The sequence below is a fragment of the Tamandua tetradactyla genome, chromosome 6, assembly GCF_023851605.1.
Source record: "Tamandua tetradactyla isolate mTamTet1 chromosome 6, mTamTet1.pri, whole genome shotgun sequence".
Classification (NCBI taxonomy): domain Eukaryota; kingdom Metazoa; phylum Chordata; class Mammalia; order Pilosa; family Myrmecophagidae; genus Tamandua; species Tamandua tetradactyla.
Genome location: NC_135332.1, coordinates 110,542,863 through 110,564,715, shown reverse-complemented (window position 1 = coordinate 110,564,715; position 21,853 = coordinate 110,542,863). Strand labels below are relative to the sequence as shown.

General features: G+C 38.6%; 1 protein-coding gene across 1 annotated transcript in view; it reads right to left on the bottom strand.

Annotated features, from left to right (window-relative positions):
• Positions 1–19,383: 19,383 nt before the first annotated feature.
• MCMDC2 (minichromosome maintenance domain containing 2) overlaps positions 19,384–21,853 on the bottom strand; it is a 79,044-nt gene continuing 76,574 nt past the window's right edge. Inside the window, exon 16 of the mRNA XM_077166932.1 lies at positions 19,384–21,843. The gene's annotated coding sequence lies outside the window, so the exon portion shown is untranslated. The remainder of the gene's footprint in view (positions 21,844–21,853) is intronic.

The following is a 21,853-nucleotide window of genomic DNA, read 5'->3' as shown; positions in this document are numbered from 1 at the left end:
GGATTATTCTGCCTTTATGAAATGGGATTTAGATTAAAACATGGCTTTTCTAGGGGACATACATTCTTTCAAACCAGCACACTCCTCTTCACTCTTGTCTCTCCCCCCATTATTTACTTCTGCTTTTGCTGTGGTAGTGCTGATGGTTTCCTTTTGAACATAACTCATAGTATGCAATAGTAGTTTCCCCCGTACCCTGTACTTAAACACTCTTTGTGGAAAAATCATATCTTTGAAGTAATTCTTGTGAGAACTAATTCATATTTCTAGTGTTAATCAGTGGGACACGTAGGTCTATATAACCCCTTTCAATCTTGTTCATCTTCAACATGGTAATATTACTTATAGACCCACTAGAGAACCAGCTTCACTCCTATCTATTCCCTTACATTGGAGTTCAACCTCATTAGCTAATGGTTCACCCATCTTTAGCTTCTATGTATCTCTAAGTCCCCTATATTCTGTATTATAAGCCTCTGATTATACCTTTATGCTAGTGATAAAAGTGGAATTATACAGTATCCTTTTGTGTCTGGCTAGTTTCACTCAGCATTATGTCCTCAAGGCTCATCCACCTTGTCATGTGCTTCAAGACGTCATTTTGTCTTACTGCTGCATAATATTCCATCGTATGTATAGACCACATTTTGTTGATCCACTCATCTGTTGATGGGCATTTGGTTTGTTTCCATCTTTCGGCGATTGTGAATAATGCTGCTATGAACTTCGGTGTGCAAATGTCTGTTTGTGTTGTTGCTTTCAGCTCTTCTGAGTATATACCAAGTAGTATTATTGCTCGGTTATAGGGCAACTAGGTATTTAGTTTCCTAAGGAATTGCCAAATAGTCTTCTATAGTGGCTGCACCATTATACGTTCCCATCAGCAGTGCATAAGTGTCCCAGTTTCCCTACATCCTCTCCAATATTTATAGTTTCCTGCTTGTTTAATAGCAGCAATTCTTATAGGTGTGAGGTGGTATCTCAATATTGTCTTCATCTGCATTTCCCTTATAGCCAATGAAAATGAGCATCACTTCATGTGCTTTTGACCCATTGGTATTTGCGCTTCAGAAAAATGCCTATTCATATCTTTAGCTCATTTTATAATTGGGTTGTTTGCTCTTTTGTTGTTGAGTTGTATGATTTTTTTGTATATACAGGAAATCAAACCTTTGTCTGATAAGTGATTTTCAAATTTTTTTTCCCATTGAGTTGGCTGCCTCTTCACCTTTTTGACAAAGTCTTTTGAGGTGCAGAAGGATTTGATTTTGAGGAGTTCCATTTATCTACTTTTTCTTTTGTTGCTTGTGCTTTGGGTGTAAAGTTTAGGAAGCTACCTCTTATTACTAGGTCTTGAAGATGTTTCCCTACATTTTTTCCTAGAAGTTTTATGGTGTTAGTTCTTATATTTTGGTGTTAGATCCACTCTGAGCTAATTTTTGTGTAGGGTGTAAGATAGGGGTCTTCTTTCATTCTTTTGGCAATTAACATCCAGTACTTCCATACCCAATTATTGAAAAGACTATTTTGCCCCAATTCATAGGATTTGGGGCCCTTGTCAAAAATCAGACTTCCAGAGAAGATGGCGGCTTAGTAAGATGTGCGGGTCTTAGTTCCTCCTCCAGAACAGCTACTAGGGAAGTAGAAACGGTACAGAACAGCTCCCGGAGCCACGACAGAAACCAAGAAGACAGCGTACCGCATTATGGAACGGCTGACTGGCTGGGAGAACCCGCTGCAGTGAGATCACCGAGGGGCACATGCTTCCCCGGGCTGGGACAGCAGGTGGCCAGAGCCCCTCCCTTCCTCCTTCCCGGGCCGGCTGGGAGAATTGGACAGGCAATCCCCTCAAGCTGTGGTAGCTGGCGCCCCCCCCCCCACCCACACGCGGCCCCCCGGAACAGCTGGGAGAATTGGATCAGAGATCCCCCAAGCCATGGAGACCAGTGACCGGGATCCTTTCCAAACACGTGGCTTCCCGGTCCGGCTGGGAATGCTGGATAGGCACTCCCCCAAGCCGTGGCGGCCGGCGCCCCCCCCACTACGCTTGGTGGCCCGGGCTGACTGGGAAATTTGGACAGGCACCCCCCCACCACGCTTGGTGCCCCGGACCGGCTGGGAAATTCGGACAGGCGCTCCCCCAAGCCGCAGAGGCTGGCGACGCTCCCCTACAGTGAGAGTTTTCCAAAGTTAAAGGAGCCACAGCATCTTTTACTGGTGGGACCCGCAGACAGACGAGCGCCACGAGTGCCACCTACTGGGCACGATAAGAAAAACAGAGCCCAGAGATTTCACAGAAAAATCTTTCAACCTGCTGGGTCCCACACCCAAGGAAATCTGATTAAATGCCCAGACACCAGCAGAAGATAACGGATCACGCTCGGAAAACTGAAGATATGGCCCAGTCAAAGGAACAAACCAATAGTTCAAATGAGATACAGGAGCTGAGACAACTAATGCTGAATATACAAACAGAAATGGAAAACCTCTTCAAAAACCAAATCAATAAATTGAGGGAGGACATGAAGAAGACATGGGCTGAACAAAAAGAAGAAATAGAAAAACTGAAAAAACAAATCACACAACTTATGGGAGTGAAGGACAAAGTAGAAAAGATGGAAAAAACAATGGATACCTACAATGGTAGGTTTAAAGAGACAGAAGCTAGAGTTGGTGAATTGGAGGATGGAACATCTGAATTCCAAAAAGAAACAGAAATATAGGGAAAAGAATGGAAAAATTTGAACAGGGGATCAGGGAACTGAATGACAATATAAGGCGCACAAATATACGTGTTGTGGGTGTCCCAGAAGGAGAAGAGAAGGGAAAAGAAGGAGAAAAACTAATGGAAGAAATTATCACCGAAAATTGCCCAACTCTTATGAAAGACCTAAAATTACAGATCCAAGAAGTGCAGCGCACCCCAAAGAGAATAGACCCAAATAGGCGTTCTCCAAGACACTTACTAGTTAGAATGTCAAAGAGAAAGAGAGGATCTTGAAAGCAGCAAGAGAAAAACAATCCATCACATACAAGGGAAACCCAATAAGACTATGTGCAGATTTCTCAGCAGAAACCATGGAAGCTAGAAGACAGTGGGATGACATATTTAAATTACTAGAAGAGAAAAACTGCCAACCAAGACTCCTATATCCAGCAAAATTGTCCTTCAAAAATGAGGGAGAAATTAAAACATTCTCAGACAAAAAGTCACTGACAGAATTTGTGACCAAGAGACCAACTCTGCAAGAAATATTAAAGGGAGCATTAGAGTCAGATACGAAAAGACAGAAGAGAGAGGTATGGAGAAGAGTGTAGAAAGAAGGAAAATCACATATGATATATATAATACAAAAGGCAAAATGGTAGAGGAAAATATTATCCAAACAGTAATAACACTAAATATTAATGGACTGAATTCCCCAGTCAAAAGGCATAGACTGGCAGAATGGATTAAAAACCAGGATCCTTCTATATGCTGTCTACAGGAAACACATCTTAGACCCAAAGATAAACATAGGTTGTAAGTGAAAGGTTGGGAGAAGATATTTCATGCAAATAGCAACCAGAAAAGAGCAGGAGTGGCTATACTAATATCCAACAAATTAGACTTCAAATGTAAAACAGTTAAAAGAGACAAAGAAGGACACTACCTACTAATAAAAGGAACAATTAAACAAGAAGACATAACAATCATAAATATTTATGCACCGAACCAGAATGCCCCAAAATACGTGAGGAATACACTGCAAACACTGAAAAGGGAAATAGACACATATACCATAATAGTTGGAGACTTCAATTCACCACTCTCATCAATGTACAGAACATCTACACAGAGGATCAATAAAGAAATAGAGAATTTGAATATTACTATAAATGAACTAGACTTAACAGACATTTATAGGTCATTACATCCCACAACAGCAGGATACACCTTTCTCTCAAGTGCTCATGGATCATTCTGAAAGATAGACCATATGCTGGGCCACAAAGCAAGTCTCAACAAATTTAAAAAGATTGAAATCATACACAACACTTTCTCGGATCATAAAGGAATGAAGTTGGAAATCAATAATAGGCGGAGTGCCAGAAAATTCACAAATACGTGGAGGCTCAACAACACATTCCTAAACAACGACTGGGTCAAAGAAGAAATTGCTAGAGAAATTAGTAAATATCTCGAGGTGAATGAAAACGAAAACACAACATATCAAAACCTATGGGACGCAGCAAAGGCAGAGCTAAGAGGGAAATTTATTGCCCTAAATGCCTATATCAGAAAAGAAGAAAAGGCAAAAATTCAGGAATTAACTGTCCACTTGGAAGAACTGGAGAAAGAACAGCAAACTAACTCCAAAGCAAGCAAAAGGAAAGAAATAACAAAGATTAGAGCAGAAATAAATGAAACTGAAAACATGAAAACAATAGAGAAAATCAATAAGACCAGAAGTTGGTTCTATGAGAAAATCAATAAGATTGATGGGCCCTTAGCAAGATTGAAAAAAAGAAGAAGAGAGAGGATGCAAATAAATAAGATCAGAAATGGAAGAGGAGACATAACCACTGACCTCACAGAAATAAAGGAGGTAATAACAGGATACTATGAACAACTTTACGCTACTAAATACAACAATTTAGATGAAATGGATGGGTTCCTGGAAAGACATAAACAACCAACTTTGACTCAAGAAGACATAGATGACCTCAACAAACCAATCACAACTAAAGAAATTGAATCAGCCATTCAAAAGCTTCCTAAAAAGAAAAGTCCAGGACCAGACGGCTTCACATGTGAATTCTACCAAACATTCCAGAAAGAATTAGTACCAACTCTCCTCAAACTCTTCAAAAAAATTGAAGCGGAGAGAAAGCTACCTAATTCATTCTATGAAGCCAACATCACCCTCATACCAAAACCAGGCAAAGATATTACAAAAAAAGAAAACTACAGACCAATCTCTCTAATGAATATATATGCAAAAATCCTCAACAAAATTCTAGCAAATCGAATCCAACAACACATTAAAAGAATTATACATCATGACCAAGTAGGATTCATCCCAGGTATGCAAGGATGGTTCAACATAAGAAAATCAATTAGTGTAATACACCATATCAACAAATCAAAGCAGAAAAATCACATGATCATCTCGATTGATGCAGAGAAGGCATTTGACAAGATTAAACATCCTTTCCTGTGGAAAACACTTCAAAAGATAGGAATACAAGGGAACTTCCTTAAAATGATAGAGGGAATATATGAAAAACCCACAGCTAATATCATCCTCAATGGGGAAAAATTGAAAACTTTCCCCCTAAGATCAGGAACAAGACAAGGATGTCCATTATCACCACTATTATTCAACATCGTGTTGGAGGTTCTAGCCAGAGCAATTAGACAAGAAAAAGAAATACAAGGCATCAAAATCGGAAAGGAAGAAGTAAAACTATCACTGTTGCAGACGATATGATACTATACGTCAAAAACCCGGAATTATCCACAACAAAACTACTAGACCTAATAAATGAGTACAGCAAAGTAGCAGGTTACAAGATCAACATTCAAAAATCTGTAGCATTTCCATACACTAGCAATGAACAAGCTGAGGGGGAAATCAAGAAACGAATCCCATTTACAATTGCAACTAAAAGAATAAAATACCTAGGAATAAATTTAACTAAAGAGAAAAAAAACCTATACAAAGAAAACTACAAAAAACTGCTAAAAGAAATCACAGAAGACCTAAATAGATGGAAGGGCATACCATGTTCATGGATTGGAAGACTAAATATAGTTAAGATATCAATCCTACCTAAATTGATTTACAGATTCAATGCAATGCCAATCAAAATCCCAACAACTTATTTTTCAGAAATAGAAAAACCAATAAGCAAATTTATCTGGAAGGGCAGGGTGCCCCGAATTGCTAAAAGTATCTTGAGGAAAAAAAACGAAGCTGGAGGTCACACGCTGCCGGACTTTAAGGCATATTATGAAGCCACAGTGGTCAAAACAGCATGGTATTGGCATAAAGATAGATATATCGACCAATGGAATAGAATAGAGTGCTCAGATATAGACCCTCTTATCTATGGACATTTGATCTTTGATAAGGCAGTCAAGCCAACTCACCTGGGACAGAACAGTCTCTTCAATAAATGGTGCCTAGAGAACTGGATATCCATATGCAAAAAAATGAAAGAGGACCCGTATTTCACGCCCTATACAAAAGTTAACTCAAAATGGATCAAAGATCTAAACATTAGGTCTAAGACCATAAAACAGTTAGAGGAAAATGTAGGGAGATATCTTATGAAACTTACAATTGGAGGCGGTTTTATGGACCTTAAACCTAAAGCAAGAGCACTGAAGAAAGAAATAAATAAATGGGAGCTCCTCAAAATTAAACACTTCTGTGCATCAAAGAACTTCATCAAGAAAGTAGAAAGACAGCCTACACAATGGGAGACAATATTTGGAAACGACATATCAGATAAAGGTCTAGTATCCAGAATTTAGAAAGAGATTGTTCAACTCAACAACAAAAAGACAGCCAACCCAATTACAAAATGGGAAAAACACTTGAACAGACACCTCTCAGAAGAGGAAATACAAATGTCCAAAAGGCACATGAAGAGATGCTCAATGTCCCTGGCCATTAGAGAAATGCAAATCAAAACCACAATGAGATATCATCTCACACCCACCAGAATGGCCATTATCAACAAAACAGAAAATGACAAGTGCTGGAGAGGATGCGGAGAAAGAGGCACACTTATCCACTGCTGGTGGGAATGTGAAATGGTGCAACCGCTGTGGAAGGCAGTTTGGCGGTTCCTCAAAAAACTGGATATAGAATTGCCATACGACCCAACAATACCATTGCTAGGTATCTACTCAAAGGACTTAAGGGCAAAGACACAAACGGACATTTGCACACCAATGTTTATAGCAGCATTATTTACAATTGCAAAGAGATGGAAACAGCCAAAATGTCCATCAACAGACGAGTGGCTAAACAAACTGTGGTATATACATACAATGGAATATTATGCAGCTTTAAGACAGAATAAACTTATGAAGCATGTAATAACATGGATGGACCTAGAGAACATTATGCTGAGTGAGTCTAGCCAAAAACTAAAGGACAAATACTGTATGGTCCCACTGATGTGAACGGACATTCGAGAATAAACTTGGAATATGTCATTGGTAACAGAGACAAGCAGGAGTTAGAAACAGGATAAGATAATGGGTAATTGGAGCTGAAGGGATACAGACTGTGCAACAGGACTAGATACAAAAACTCAAAAATGAACAGTACAATACTACCTAATTGTAATGTAATTATGTTAAAACACTGAATGAAGCTGCATCTGAGCTATAGTTTTTTGTTTGTTTGTTTGTTTGTGTCCTTTGTTTTTTTTTCTTTTTCCTTTTCTTTTTTTTAATTACTATTTTTTTCTCTATATTAACATTCTATATCTTTTTCTGTTGTTTTGCTAGTTCTTTTCCTAAATTGATGCAAATGTACTAAGAAATGATGATCGTGCATCTATGTGATGATATTAAGAATTACTGATTGCATATGTAGAATGGAATGATTTCTAAATGTTGTGTTAATTTCTTTTTTCTTTAATTAATAAAAAAAAATATCAATTCACCATACATTTGGTGGTCTATTTCTGCACTCTCGATTCCATTCCATTGGTCAATCCTTCTGTCTTTGTGCCAATACCATGCTGTTTTGATCACTGTGGCTTTATAATAGTAGTTAAAATCAGGGAGTGTTAATTCTCCCACTTCATTCTTTTTTAGGATGCTTTTAGCTATTTGGGGTCTCTTTCCCTTCCAGATAAATTTGGTAATTAGCTTTTCAAAATCTTCAAAGAAGGTTGTCAAAATTTTTATTGGTACTGTGAGGAATGTGTAGATCAGTTTGGGGAGAACTGACATCTTAGCTATATTTAGCCTTCCTATCCATGAGCAGAGAATGTCTTTCCACCTATTTAGATCTTTGATTTCTTTTAGCAATGTTATGTACTTTTCTGTGTATAAGTCCTTTATGTCCCTAGTTCATTCCTAAGTACTTGATTCTTTTAGTTGCTATTCTGAATGGAATTTTTTCCTTAACTGACTCCTCAGCTAGGTCATTGTTTGTATATTGTGTACTGATTTTTGCACATTAATTTTATATCCCGCCACCTTGCTGAATTTGTTTATTAGCTCAAGTAACTTTGCTGTAGATTTCTCAGGATCTTCCAAGTATAGTATCATATCATCTACAAATAATGAGAATTTTACTTCTTCCTTTCCAATTTGGATGCCTTTTATTTCTTTGTCCTGCCTGATTGCTCTAGCTAGAACTTCTAGCACAACGTTGAATAATAGTGGTGACAGTGGGCATCCTTGTCTTGTTCCTGATCTTAGGTGGAAAGCTTTCAGTCTGTATCCATTGAGTACAATGCTGGCTATTGGTTTTTCATATATTCCTATTATCATACTGAGGTAGGTACTCTTGATTCCTATCTTTTGGAGTGTTTTTATTATAAAATGATGTTGAATTTTGTCAAATGCTTTCCCAGCATCAATCAAGATGATCATTGATTTTTCCCTTTTGATTTGTTAATGTGCTGCATTACATTAATTGATTTTCTTGGGTTGAACCATCCTTGCATTCCTGGCACAAACCCTCTTCATCATGGCGTATAATTTTTTTAATGTGTTGTTGGATTTTATTTGCTAATATTTTACTGAGAATTTTTACATCTATGTTCATTGGGGAGATTGGCTTGTAGTTTTCCTTTCTTATAGCATCTTTACTCAGTTTTGGTATTAAAATGATATTAGATCATGTTAAAACACTGAATGAAGCTGCATCTGAGCTATAGGGGGTTTTTTTTTGTCTGTTTGTTTGTTTGTTTGTGTCTTTTTTTTCTTTTTCCTTTTCTGTTTTTTTTACTATTATTATTTTTATTTTTTCTCTATATTAACATTCTATATCTTTTTCTGTTGTTTTGCTAGTTCTTTTCCTAAATCGATGCAAATGTACTAAGAAATGATGATCATGCATCTATGTGATGATGTTAAGAATTACTGATTGCATATGTAGAATGGAATGATTCTTAATGTTGTGTTAATTTCTTTTTTTCTTTAATTAATAAAAAAAGATATTATGTCATATAAAAATGATATTAGATTCATAAAACGAGCTAGGTAGAGTTCCTTTTTCCTTAATTTTTTGGAAAAGTTTGAGCAGGATTGGTGTTAGTTCTTTTGAAATGCTTGATAAAATTCCCCTGTGATGCCATCTGGTCCTGGGCTTTCTTTGGAGGAAGATTTTTGATGACTGATTGAATCTCTTTACTTGTGATTGTTTTGTTGAGATCTTCTGTTGGCTCCCTGAGTCAGTGTAGCTTGTTTGTGTGTCTCCAAGAATTTGTCCGTTTCATCCAAGTTGTCTAGTTGTTGGCATATAGTTTTCATAGTATCCTCCTACGATTTCTTTTATTTCTTCAGGGTCTGTCATAATGCACACCTTCTCACTTCTGATTTTGTTTATTTGCATCCCCTTTCTGTTTTTCTTTGTCAGTCTTGCTAATGGCCCATCAATTCTATGGATTTTCTCAAAGAACCAACTTTTGGTTTTATTGATTCTTTGTGTTGTTCTTTTGTTCCCCCATTCATTTAACTATGCTTTAATCTTTGTTATTTCTCTTCTTCTATTTGCTTTGGGGCTAGTTTGCTGTTCTTTCTCACATTCCTCCAGGTGTGCTGTTAAGTCTTGAATTTTTGCCCTTTTTTTTTTTTAATGTAGGCATTTAGGGCAATAAATTTCCCTCAGCACAGTCTTTGCTGCATCCTGTAAGTTCTGATAAGTTGTATTCTCATTTTCATTCATCTCCAGATAGCTACTACTTCTCTGTCGATTTCTTCTTTGACCCACTGGTTGTTTAACAGTGTGTTATTTAATCTTCATATATTCGTGAATGTCCTCATTCTTTGGTGGTTATAGGGTCCAATTTCATCCCATTGTGATCAGAGAAAGTGCTCTGAATAATTTCAGTGTTTTAAAATTTATAAAGACCTGTTTTGTGTCCCACCATATGATTTATCCTGGAGAATGTTCCGTGAGCACTAGAGAAGAATGCACATCCTTGTGCTGTCTGGTACAATGACCTAAATATGTCTGTTAGGTTTAATTCATTTATCAAGTTATTTAACTTCCCTATTTCCTTGTTGATCTTCTGTCTGGCTGTTCTATCTACAGAGGAGAGTGGTGTATTGAAGTCTCCTACTATTTTTGTTGAGACATCTATCACTCCTTTCAGTTTTGCCAATGTCTGTCTCATGTACTTTGGAGCTCCTTGATTGGGAGGATACACATTTATGACCATTATATCTTCTTGGTGAACTGACCCTTTAATTAGTATATAGTGTCCTTCTTTCTCTTATGATGTCTTTACATTTAAAGTCTATTATGTCCGATATTAGTATAGCTACTCCCACTTTCTTTTGGTTACAATTTGCATGGAAAATCTTTTTCCATCCTTTCACTTTCAACTTATTTGTATGCTTGTGTCTAAGATGAGTTTCTTGTAAGCAGCATATAGCGCTTATGTTTCTTAATCCATTCTGCCAATCTCTGTATCTTTGAATTGGTAAATTTAGTCTGTTAATGTTCAAAGTTATTACCGAAAAGACATTTCTTGATTCCACCATCTTATCTTTTTTATTTTATTTGTCAGATATATATATTCTTTCCCCTCTTTCTCCTTGTATTATTTAAATTATCCTTAGGGGTACTCTTCAATTCTGTGCCCTCCTCCAGCCCTCCCTCACCTTTTTTTTTTTTTTCAGCTGGCAGAACTCCTTTTAGTATTTCCATAGGGCTGTTCTCTTGTTGACAAATTCCTTCAGGACTTCTTCGTCTGTGAAAACTTTAATCTCTCTCTCAGTTTTGAAGGACAACTTGGCAAGGTACAGAAGTCTTGGCTGGAAGTCTTTCTCTTTCAGGATCTTGAATATATCATACCACTGCCTTCTTGCCTCCAGGGTGCTGAGTAGTCCGAATTCAGTTTTACTTGGTTTCCCTTGTATGTAGTAGAATGTTTTTCTCTTGCTGCTTTGAGGATTTTCTGCTTCTCTTCAATATTTGACAGACTGATTCGTATGTGTCTTGGGGAAAGCCTATTTGGATTTATTCTGTTAGGTGTTCATTGGGCTTCTTTTATTTGTATGTTTATGTCCTTTATCAGGGATGGGAAGTTTTCCCCCATTATATCCTCAACTACTCTTCCTAGACCTTTACTCCACTCTTCTCCTTCTGGGACATCAATGATTCTTATATTTGAGTGCTTTGTTTTGTCTACCATTTCCTTGAGATCCAATTCAATTTTTTCCATCTTTTTTGCCACTTGCTGTTCTCTTCAAAATCAGTTATCCTGTCCTCTATATCACTTATTCTTTCTTTTGTCTCTTCAAATCTGGTGTTGTGTGCCTCTAGTATATTGTTTATTTGGTCAACAGTCTTTAATCTCTGTGATTTCTGCCATTTTTCTATTTATTCTTTCAAATTCTTCTTAATGCTCTTCTACTGTCTTCTTGATCTTGTTTATGTCATTAGCTATCCCACTTATTTTATTAAGTAGAATGTACAAACATCTTTGATTAGTTGTTCCAACATCTTTGGCTCCTCTGGTGTTTTAATTTGGTCATTAGGCAGGGCTATATCTGTCTGCATGGTGATATGCTTAGTGATCTTCTGCTGTCCTCATGGTATATAAATATCTTGATTGATTTACTTTGGGAATTGATTTCTTTCAGTAGTCTAAGGCCTTGTGTTTGTGGAATGGTCATACAGCAGGTATGGGTTTGGGCACTCACTATGGTGATTTGTTTCAAGGCAGGTAAAGGTGCAGTTGGGGATGTTATGTTCCACCCTCTCCAAGCATTGGGGCTGCTCCCAGGCTCTCTGCCATCTCCATGGCACACACTCAACCCCACCATGTGGTGGCAGCCAGGCTCTCCCCAAACCCCAAGGAATGTACTTCACTCTTCCCAACACCTGAGGCGGAATGACTCTTCCACTGCATTGAGGTGGAAGGCCCATCTTCTGCCTTCGGGGTAAACTCACCCTCTCCATGGACTTGGGTGGGTCTGCTCTCCTGACCTGAGGCTTCCTGACTTCAGACCTCAGCCTCCATGGTCTTGCCTCTGAAGTTATTTTTCCTCCAGTTGTCCCTTCTCTGAACCCTCCAGTCCAGACTGGCAGCGGTTCTGTTTATACATGTCCCACAGCACTCTCATTGGCTTTCTATGCAGTAGCCTTGGATGGTGCCCATTAGACATAAGGAGTTTCCACAAATCCTTCCTGGATAACTCCATGTCCGACCCTGGCTTTCTCTGAAATGGCTGACTGGTTCCACATCTGGGCAAATCCTCACATGAAGCACTATTCTCTGGGGTCGCCCTTCCTGGAAGCCCAGAATTTTCCAGGATATTAATTTCTGGTTTCTTTGTACCCAAGAGTTCAGTTTTCAGCTTATCTCTCTCCTGTTGCATTTCACTGTAAGCTGTGAGGAGAAACCAGGCTGCACTTTCAACATTTAATTTGGAGATCTCTTCTGCTAAATATCCAAGTTCATGGCTTTTAAAATCTGCCTTCCAGCCAAAGCCACTAGTCAACTTTGCCAGATTATCTGCCATTTTAAAACAAGGATTGCTTTCCTTCCAGTCTGTAATGACACATGTCTCATTTCTATCCAAGGCTTTATCAGAAGTGTCTTTAGAGTCCACGTTTCTACCAACAGTCTCTTCAAAGCATTCTAGGCCTTCTCTATCAAGCTTCTCACAACTCTTCCAGATTCCCCTTACCCATTTAAAAAGCTGTTCCAACATGTTTGGTATTTGCAAACCACAGCAGCAGCACCCCACTCTCAGTACCAAAATCTGTTCTAGTTTGCTAGCTGCTGGAATGCAATATACCAGAAATGGGACGGCTTTTAAAAAGGGAAATTTAATTAGTTGCTAGTTTACAGTTATAAGTCTGAGAAAATGTCCCAATTACAAGTCTATAAAAATGTACAATAAAAGGTATCCAGGGAAAGACACCTTGGTTCAAGAAAGCCGATGAAGTTCAGGGTTTCTCTCTCAAGTGAGAAGGAACATGGCGAACACAGTCAGGGCTTCTCTCTCAGCTGTAAGGGCACATGGTGAACTGCCATGTCATCTGCTAGCTTTCTCTCCTGGCTTCCAGTTTCATGAAGCTCCCCAGGAGGCGTTTTCCTTCTTCATCTCCAAAAGTTGCTGGCTTGTGGACTTTCTGCTTCGTGGTGCTGCAGCATTCTCTACTCTCTCTGAATCTCCTTCATTCTCCAAAATGTTTCCTCTTTTATAGGACTCCAGAAACTTATCAAGACCCACCCAAATGGGTGGAGACATGTCATCACCTAGTCCAGCTTAACAACCACTCTTGATTAAATCACTTCTCCAGGGAGATGATCTGATTAGTTTCAAATATACAGTACTGAATAGGAATTAGAAGAAACAGCTGCCTTTATAAAATGGGATTAGGATTAAAACATGGCTTTTCTAGGGGACATACATCCTTTCAAACCAGCACACCCATTGAGGATGATGCTAGTTGTGGGTTTTTCATATATTCCCTTTCTCATGTTGAGGAAGCTCCCTTTTATTCTTATCCTTTGAAGTGTTTCATCAAGAAAGGATGTTGAATTTTGTCAAATGCCTTTTCTGCATCATTTGAGATGATCATGGGTTTTTTCTGCTTTGATTTGTTGGATGGTATATTACATTAATTGATTTTCTAAGTTTAACCATCCTTGCATACCTGGAATAAATCCCATTTGTTCATGGTGTATAATCTTTTAATATGCTGCTGGATTTGATTTGCAAGTATTTTGTTGAGGATTTTTGCATCTATATTCATTTAGAGAGATTGGTTTATTATTTTCTTTTCTGTAGTATCTTTGTCTTGCTTTGGTGTTAGGGTGATGTTGGCATCATAGAATGAATTTGATAGCTTTCATTTCCTCTTCAATTCCTCCCTCCCCCCTCCCTCCCTCTCCCTCCCTGTCTCCCTTCCTCCATTATTTCTTTCCTTTTGTTTCCCTGAGGTTAGTTTGCTTTTATTTCTCTAGTTCTTCCAAGTAAACTAAAAATCCCTAGATTTTTGCTCTTTCTTCTTTTTTTTAGGAAGGCATTTAATACATTTCCCCCTTAAAACTACCTTATTGCATCCTATAAATTTTGATGTGTTGTGTTTTCATTTTTTCTTGCCTCAAGATGTTTACTGATTTCTCTTGTAATTTCTTCCTTGACCCACTGGTTGTTTAAGAGTGTGTTATTTAGCCTCCAGATATTTGTGAATTTCTGGCCCTCTGCCTGTTATTAATTTCCAACTTGATTCCATTATTATCCAAGGAAATGCTTTGTATGACTTCAATCTTTTTAAATTTATTGAGACTTGCTTTGTGACCCGGCATATGGTCTACCCTTGAGAAGATCCATGAGTACTTGAGAAAAGTGTGTATCTTGCTGTTGTGGATGTAATGTTCTGTAAATGTCTGTTAAGTCTAGTTTATTTATTGCATTATTCAAAAAATCTGTTTCTTTATTGATCCTCTGTCTAGATGGTCTATCCATTGATGAGAGCAGAGAATTGAAGTCTCCAACTGTTATGGTGGTGTCTATTTCTCCCTTCAGTGTTGTCAGTGTTTGCCTCATGTACTTTGGAGCACAAATATTTATTATTGTTTTTGTCTTCTTGTTGAATTGTTGTTACTGACAGGGTAGCACGAGAATTAAGGAAGACACAGATTTCTGAAAATGGGAGCAGGGGACTCTTGAACTTCTAGAGCCAAGAGCCTGTTGCTAGTTTTGCTCCAGCTATTTATTAGTGGTTACTTCAAAAGGCAGGAGAAAGTAATATCAAGTTATTCTTTAATGTTAATTACAATTACACCAATATGTAAAATACAAGAAAATGCAAAACCTTTTAAGCTAAGTGGTTTATCTGTGAAATCTCTTCAAAGAATAGCACATTCCAGCCCCCAGCCCTTTTACCCTTCAAAGCTTCCTTGTAGGAGAGGAGCCACCAGTGGTGTGTGACCCAATATTCCGGGTCACCATCTCAAGGTTTAGCCTAAAGGTCAAAAGGTCTGTTTCCCACAAATTGTTCCTTTTATTAATACATAGTGTCATTCTTTGTCTCTTTTGTTTTACATTTCAAGTCTGATTTGTCAGATATTAGAATAGCTACTCTTGCTCTTATTTTATTGTTGTTTGCATGAAATAATGTCTCAGAAGGAGAAGAGAAGGGAAAAGGGGCAGAAAGACTCATGGAGAAAAGAATCACTGAAAATTCCCCTTCTCTCATGAAAGACAAAAATTAACAGGTCCAAGAAGTGTAGCGTACACCAAAGAGAACAGATCCATATAGACCTCCTCCAAGACACTTTCTAATCAGACCGTCAGATGTCCAAGTCAAAGAGAGAATTCTGAAAGCAGCAAGAGAAAAGCAGTCCATCATACACAAGGGAAGCTTGATAAGACTATGTGGGGATTTCTCAGCAGAAACCATGGAGGTGAGAAGGCAGTGGTATGATATATTTAAGATTCTGAAGAGAAAAACTGACAATGAAGAATTCTACACCTAGCAAAATTGTCCTTCAAAAATGAGGGGGCAGGGCGGGTCATGGTGGTTCACCAGGCTGAGTTCTCGCCTGCCATGCCGGAGACCTGGGTTCAATTCCCAGCGCCTGCCCATGCGAAAAAAAAAGGGGGTGGGGGCAGCTGACCAAAAGTGGGAAAAGAAGTATAATTAATAAAGTATCAGTGGCAGTGAGAGTTCAAATAGAGTCAAGAGTCTACTCTGGATGTTGCTTTTATGCAAACTTCAATTAGACTTTGCTACATATCATAACTTGCCAACCCCCCAACCAGAACTATTCCAGCCAATCTTAAAGAACACTTAGGGCAATATATAAGATTCCACAAGGTTCCATGCACTAGAGGAACTTTCCAGAAACCTACAACCTCCAGATGGGTCCCTGGTCCAGATAAGTCCTGAGACCTAGCCCAGCCTCTCCATAACATCAGATAGTTCCATCTCCCTACCCCATATTAGTGACAGACTCTTCCAATATAAAAAATGTAGACTGGCCATAGCCCAAACACCCCTAAAGAGAGGGATGGAAAGATCAAGGGTGATGGTGGAGTTATACAGAGAAGATAGGATTTAATAAATGAATATGAATGCTGAATCATTAAATTGATATCTCTTTTAGTCTCCAGTATTTTAGAGCAAGTAGAAGTAAAAACCTAAAAATGTGAAATTGGAACCCAGGTCAAACCCTGAAATATGTTCTACAACTAATTGTGGTGCTGTGCTTTGAAATTTATAGCTTTTTTGTACATATGTTATTTTCACTGAAAAAAAGTCAGTGGTGATGATAAAAAAATACTGAAGCCCTCTAGCCTCCTATATTCTGGAGCAGGTAGAAGGAAAAATATGAGAGGATTGTGTGGTAGCCCATGACAAACTCTGGGATCTGTCCTGTAACCACTTGTTGAAGAGTGCTTTGAAAACTATTGTTTTTTTTTTATTTCCTTGCTTTGTATATATGTTATATTGTACAATAAAAACAGTTTTAAAAAAAAGGAGGGGGGGAGCAGGCAGGAAAAAAGTAATGGCTGATGGTGGCATAGTGAAGTGTGCCATTAAGTTCATCCTCTAGAGCAGCTAGTAAATAGCCAGAAACAGTACAGAACAACTGCTGGGGGAACATCAGTGACCAGACACACAGCATGCACCAGTATAGACCAGGCATAATGGCTGAGAGCCCACACAGAACTGTAAGTGCCCCTGTCTTAATGGAGACAGGTGACCCTTACCTAGGGGCACAGCAAGCTGGTTTCCCAAAGGGGAAAGGAAACAGACTTTGCTAGTAGCAAGGGATTAGCTCAACCAAGCTCCAGTTGCAGAATTAATTAACACATTCTGACTACTGAAAACAGGCACCCAGCACAGATAAACCTGGAATAAGCACTAAAAGAACTAGGAGTTGTTGTTTTTTTAAATTTATTTTGTATTATCAAACCAAAACAACATATAAATATGAATGTTCTTAACATACAACATTCCATGTATGGTGTACAATCAATGGCTCAAAATATCATCACATAATAGTATATTCATCACCATCATCATTTTTTAGAAAATTTGCATGACTCCGGAAAAAGAAATAAAAAGGAAAAACTTTCACATACCATACACCTTACCCTTCTCACTGATCACTAGTATTTCCAACTACTCAATAGATTTTAACCTTTGTTCTATTTTTTTTCTATACCCCTTACCACTCCTTTTCATTGTTCACTAATATGTCAATCTACTCAATTTATTTAACATTTGTTCCCACTATTATTTATTTATTTTAACCCATATTTTTTACTTATCTATCAATATCGTAGATAAAAGGAGCATCAGACACAAGGTTTTCACAATCATATAGTCACATTGCAAAAGCTATAGCATTATCCATTCATCTTCAAGAAACATGGCTACTGGAACACAGCTCTACAGTTTCAAGCACTTCCCTCTAGCCTTTCTAATACACCTTAAACTAAAAGGGGATATCTATAAAATGCATAAGAATTACCTCCAGGATAACCTCTCCACTATTTGAAATCTCTCAGCCACTAACACTTTATTTTGTCTCATTTCTCTCTTCCCCCTTTCAGCTGAGGTTTTCTCAATCCCTTGACACTGAGCCCCAGCTCATTCTACGATTTCTGTCCCACATTGCCAGGGAGGTTTACACCCCTGGGAGTTGTGTCCCAGTAGACGGGGGAGGGCAGTGAGTTTGCTTGTCATGTAGGCTGAGAGAGAGAGAGGCCACATCTGAGCAACAGAAGGTTCTCTGGGGGTGATTCTTTGGCCTAATTTTAAGCAGGTTTAGTCTATCCTTTGTGGGAATAAGTTTCATATGAACAAACCCCAAGACTGAGTGTTTGGTCTATTGATTTGGTTGTCCCCACTGCTTGCAAGAATATCAGCAGTTCTCCAAATGGGGAAGTTGAATTTTTCCCCTTTCTCACCATTCCCCCAAGGGACTTCACAAATACTTTTTTAGTCACTGTTCAAGTCACTCTGGGATTTATTGGGGCATCACTTTGGACAAACCTACAAAATCTTATGCCCTATTGAAGGTTCCATGTACTTACGGTGTTCAATTAAACTGTCCATATATGTTACGTTAGGAAATGCACTTGTCAAAATATAAATTTTGTACCAAATAGACATTTTTTGCTTTAGTCTCACACATAAGTTAAATTTTTAAAATATAAATTACCATCTATTTTTAACACCCTGCAATATTGACATTCCTTTGTACTTCCTCATGGAAAAAATATTTATTCATCTGTACATTTAGTCACTCTCATTGTATACACTGTAGGCATTCCTAGATTATACCATCTCATCTTTATTGTCTATCTTTCCCTCTAGAACTTGGAGTTTTTGCCACAAGAGAGAGGGGGCACGACTGATGGAAAAGGAAAACAACAACAGAGGCTTTTTGAGTTGAACAGCACAAAATACTGGAAAAGGGCTGGACCCCAAGAAAAGGGGGCATATAGAGCCTGGAGATACATAGAGCCATGTGCCAACTCAAGCTGTTGATTGACAAATCCAAGGAAGGGGATTCAGCTCTAAAAATGCTTTTTTGCTTTTTACTTCTTAACAGCTCATTAGATAGAACTGAAGTATTCTCAGTCTGCAGCACTGCCCCAGGCAAGGGTGGAACTAATGCTTGTCTGAGAGACAAAGTAACTAGTCAGATGAAATGGTTAATTCCCTAAAGGGTGTATCTTCCCCTAAGAAAAACAGGCAGGGCCCAGCTCAAGTAGAATCCCTCCTTCAAGGAATTCAGGCCCCAGGGGTTAGAAAAAAGAAGCAAACAAAGCCACCCTCCTACCTCACCTCTGTGACAAACATGCCTCTGCAGGGAAAATCTGCTGAAATTAAAGGCACCACATCACTTTAAACCAGTGGGAAGCCATGGGCAGACAAAGGCCACATGCTGGCCCCCTCCACACACAAGATTAAGATTAGGATTAAAAGACGATGGCTGCCCTGGGGTACATGATAGTTTCAAACCAACACAAACTGTAAGCTAACAAATTCCCACTGTTCAGCCAACCCATTTCATGATAATCTGCTTTTAGTAGCCTAGAAAACTAAAATAACTTTAAAGTTTAAAGGAGTGAAAAAGTTTTGCACGGGAAGAGAAAATCCAAGAAATCACTCAAAGGAATTTCCCATTAGCAAGCAAGAAGAAATAAAAAGCCTTCAACAGAAAAAGAGAGGGAAATGAAAGGTCAGAGTCAGGTCCACATTCCTTATGTGACCACCTCCTCAGTATTGGTGATGGTGGGACAGGAAAATATATGAGTATTGAGCTACAAGGTGAGGTCTGGTGTGAAGATGTAAATTCAGGAATTTGTCTACTTATGCTTTTTTATCAAAGAGATGGGAATGGATGCTGGACTGCCAAAATTTAATAAATAAGCAGTGCAGAGGAACTAGAACATGTTTATATGCTGCTTCATATGTTCCAGTGGTACGGAAGAAATTGATGATGCAGAAGAAAGGGGACATCTGCAGTTAGAACAAGTCAAAAGGAGAAGATGAGTATTAATCCCAGGAGGGGTGCAGGTTTGATGGTGAGTTCCCATCTGGTGGCTGTTTTCTCAGTGAAGTGTGAGGAAAGGCATGTCAGTTTATTTGTCTGATCTCCAAATCTACCCTTCATTGCCTGCTCTGTGATAATGGAGCCAGATCATGGAAACCTGTCTCCTTTATCATGGACATGATATTAAGCATTGTCAGTAGAGGGCACTAAAGGGACACTGCAGGAGGAAAGGACTTTTCTTCCTGTGTCCTCCTCTCAGCAGGCTCTTGCATTGTACTATAGCCAGGAGCACATTGTCCCTTCCTGTGGGCAACCAGCAACCCGGATGCCAGCTTTCCAGCAAATTCTGTGAACACAGCAACTCAGCAAACTTCTCTGTCATTAAGTGTTCTACAAGGTCTGGAGTGTCCTCTTACAGATGTGTTCCTTCTTTGGAAGGATGTGCCTCAGCCTAGAAATGGTGGCTGCTCCCTATATCTGCTATTTCTATATTCTTCAGAGCTTTTTTTTCCCCCTCCTATAAGTAATACTTTGTTATAGTTAATAATTCTTTATATTAAACTTTCCCTGTTTAAATTACTGTGGTTTCTATCTCTTAATGGGGCCCAGAAGATACGAAAAGTAATCAGTTAAAAATAAGAGGTAGGGAGAAGAGGTTTGAGGAAAGAGATTTGGGCTGAAATAGTCTGGAAGAGGAGCAAACAAATTTACCATGCAAGAACAGGATTTCCATTTCATTGTATGGATGTGACATAATTAATTTAACCAGCCTCTGGTTGTTAAAACGTACACACACGCGCAATGTAAACGTCCCTGCTACTACTAATCTGTCTTCCTATATTTTTTGAGACATATATTTTTGTTTATTTTTTTAAACTTCTGTTGACTGTTGAATTCCTAAAAAGACCACCAAAATAACCTGTTAGTAAAGCAAAACCAAGTTTACTACTTATCACAAAAATTTGTGAAGGGCATGAGGGAGATAAGAGAGACCACTGAAGACCATGTTGTTACATGAAGATTGGACAGTTGAAGCTATGGGAGCCTTCTTGTAACCATAAGGAGAAAACAAAGAGTCTCAGCGAAATGGACCAGAAACCCTGACAATATTGCATTGCTGAACTAACCAAGCCTAGAACCACCTACCTCTGGTTGTAATGTGGAAAAATACACTCCTCATTATTAAAAGCACAGTTGAAAACAGATATTTATTTAATGAAGGTCATTATAATTCAGTTAAAGTAAATGATCTAAAAGGATCATCTGAAAATAGGCAGCTGGGCATTTTTAGGAACACTTAAATTTTAGTCATGGGATTTAACTGTATCCAGCCTGAAGAAAGAATATATTAAGTCATTAAGCAATGGTCCCCTTGTCTATGCTATCCTCCCAGCTCAGGTACCTTGGCAGCAGAGACTGATGAATGCCATGCTAGTAGCAGCAGAAAGACACAGAAGTTGTAATAGACCCAGGAGCTGTTCTGTAGGGAAATGTGGCAGAGGAAGTACCTTGTTTAGCTTTAGCTCCTTCTCAGATGCCCCTCAGCTCAATGGCAGTGAGAACCAGCCTAAATTGTTGCCATAGCATGTATGGATTCATTGTCCAAACTCATCCTCTATACCTTTGGGTAATGTTCACTTTCACAGCTTCTCACACAGTTGGAAGCAAAAGCCTGGTGGAGGTGGTCATACAGTTTGAAAAATAGATTGTGGAAATAAGATCTGGCCAGGATGGCACCTGGGATGGTAGACTGAGACCCAAGCCACTAAGTGACAGAAGAAACAGCTTCCACACCAGGGCCATGCAAAGATTTTTAACACCCTGCAACTCACTCAGCAAAAACTTTTATATAGGGAGGAATCCTATTGTAAAGTGAGTAGAATCATATCCATTTGCTTTCTTGGGTTTAGATTTTCATACCATATGTTCCTTTAATTGTAGCAAACTTGTAAATTGACTGGATTTTCTATCAGTTTCTTAGACTTCCAGTTTTTTTAAAGAGAAATGACCTTTTTAACCGATTCAATGGTTTAATTACATGCTCTCATGTGTATTCTTTCTGGTAACAAGATCATGAACAGTCTTTTCCAGTGCCAAGCCCAGAGCTTTGCAGCCAGGATTCTATAATGAC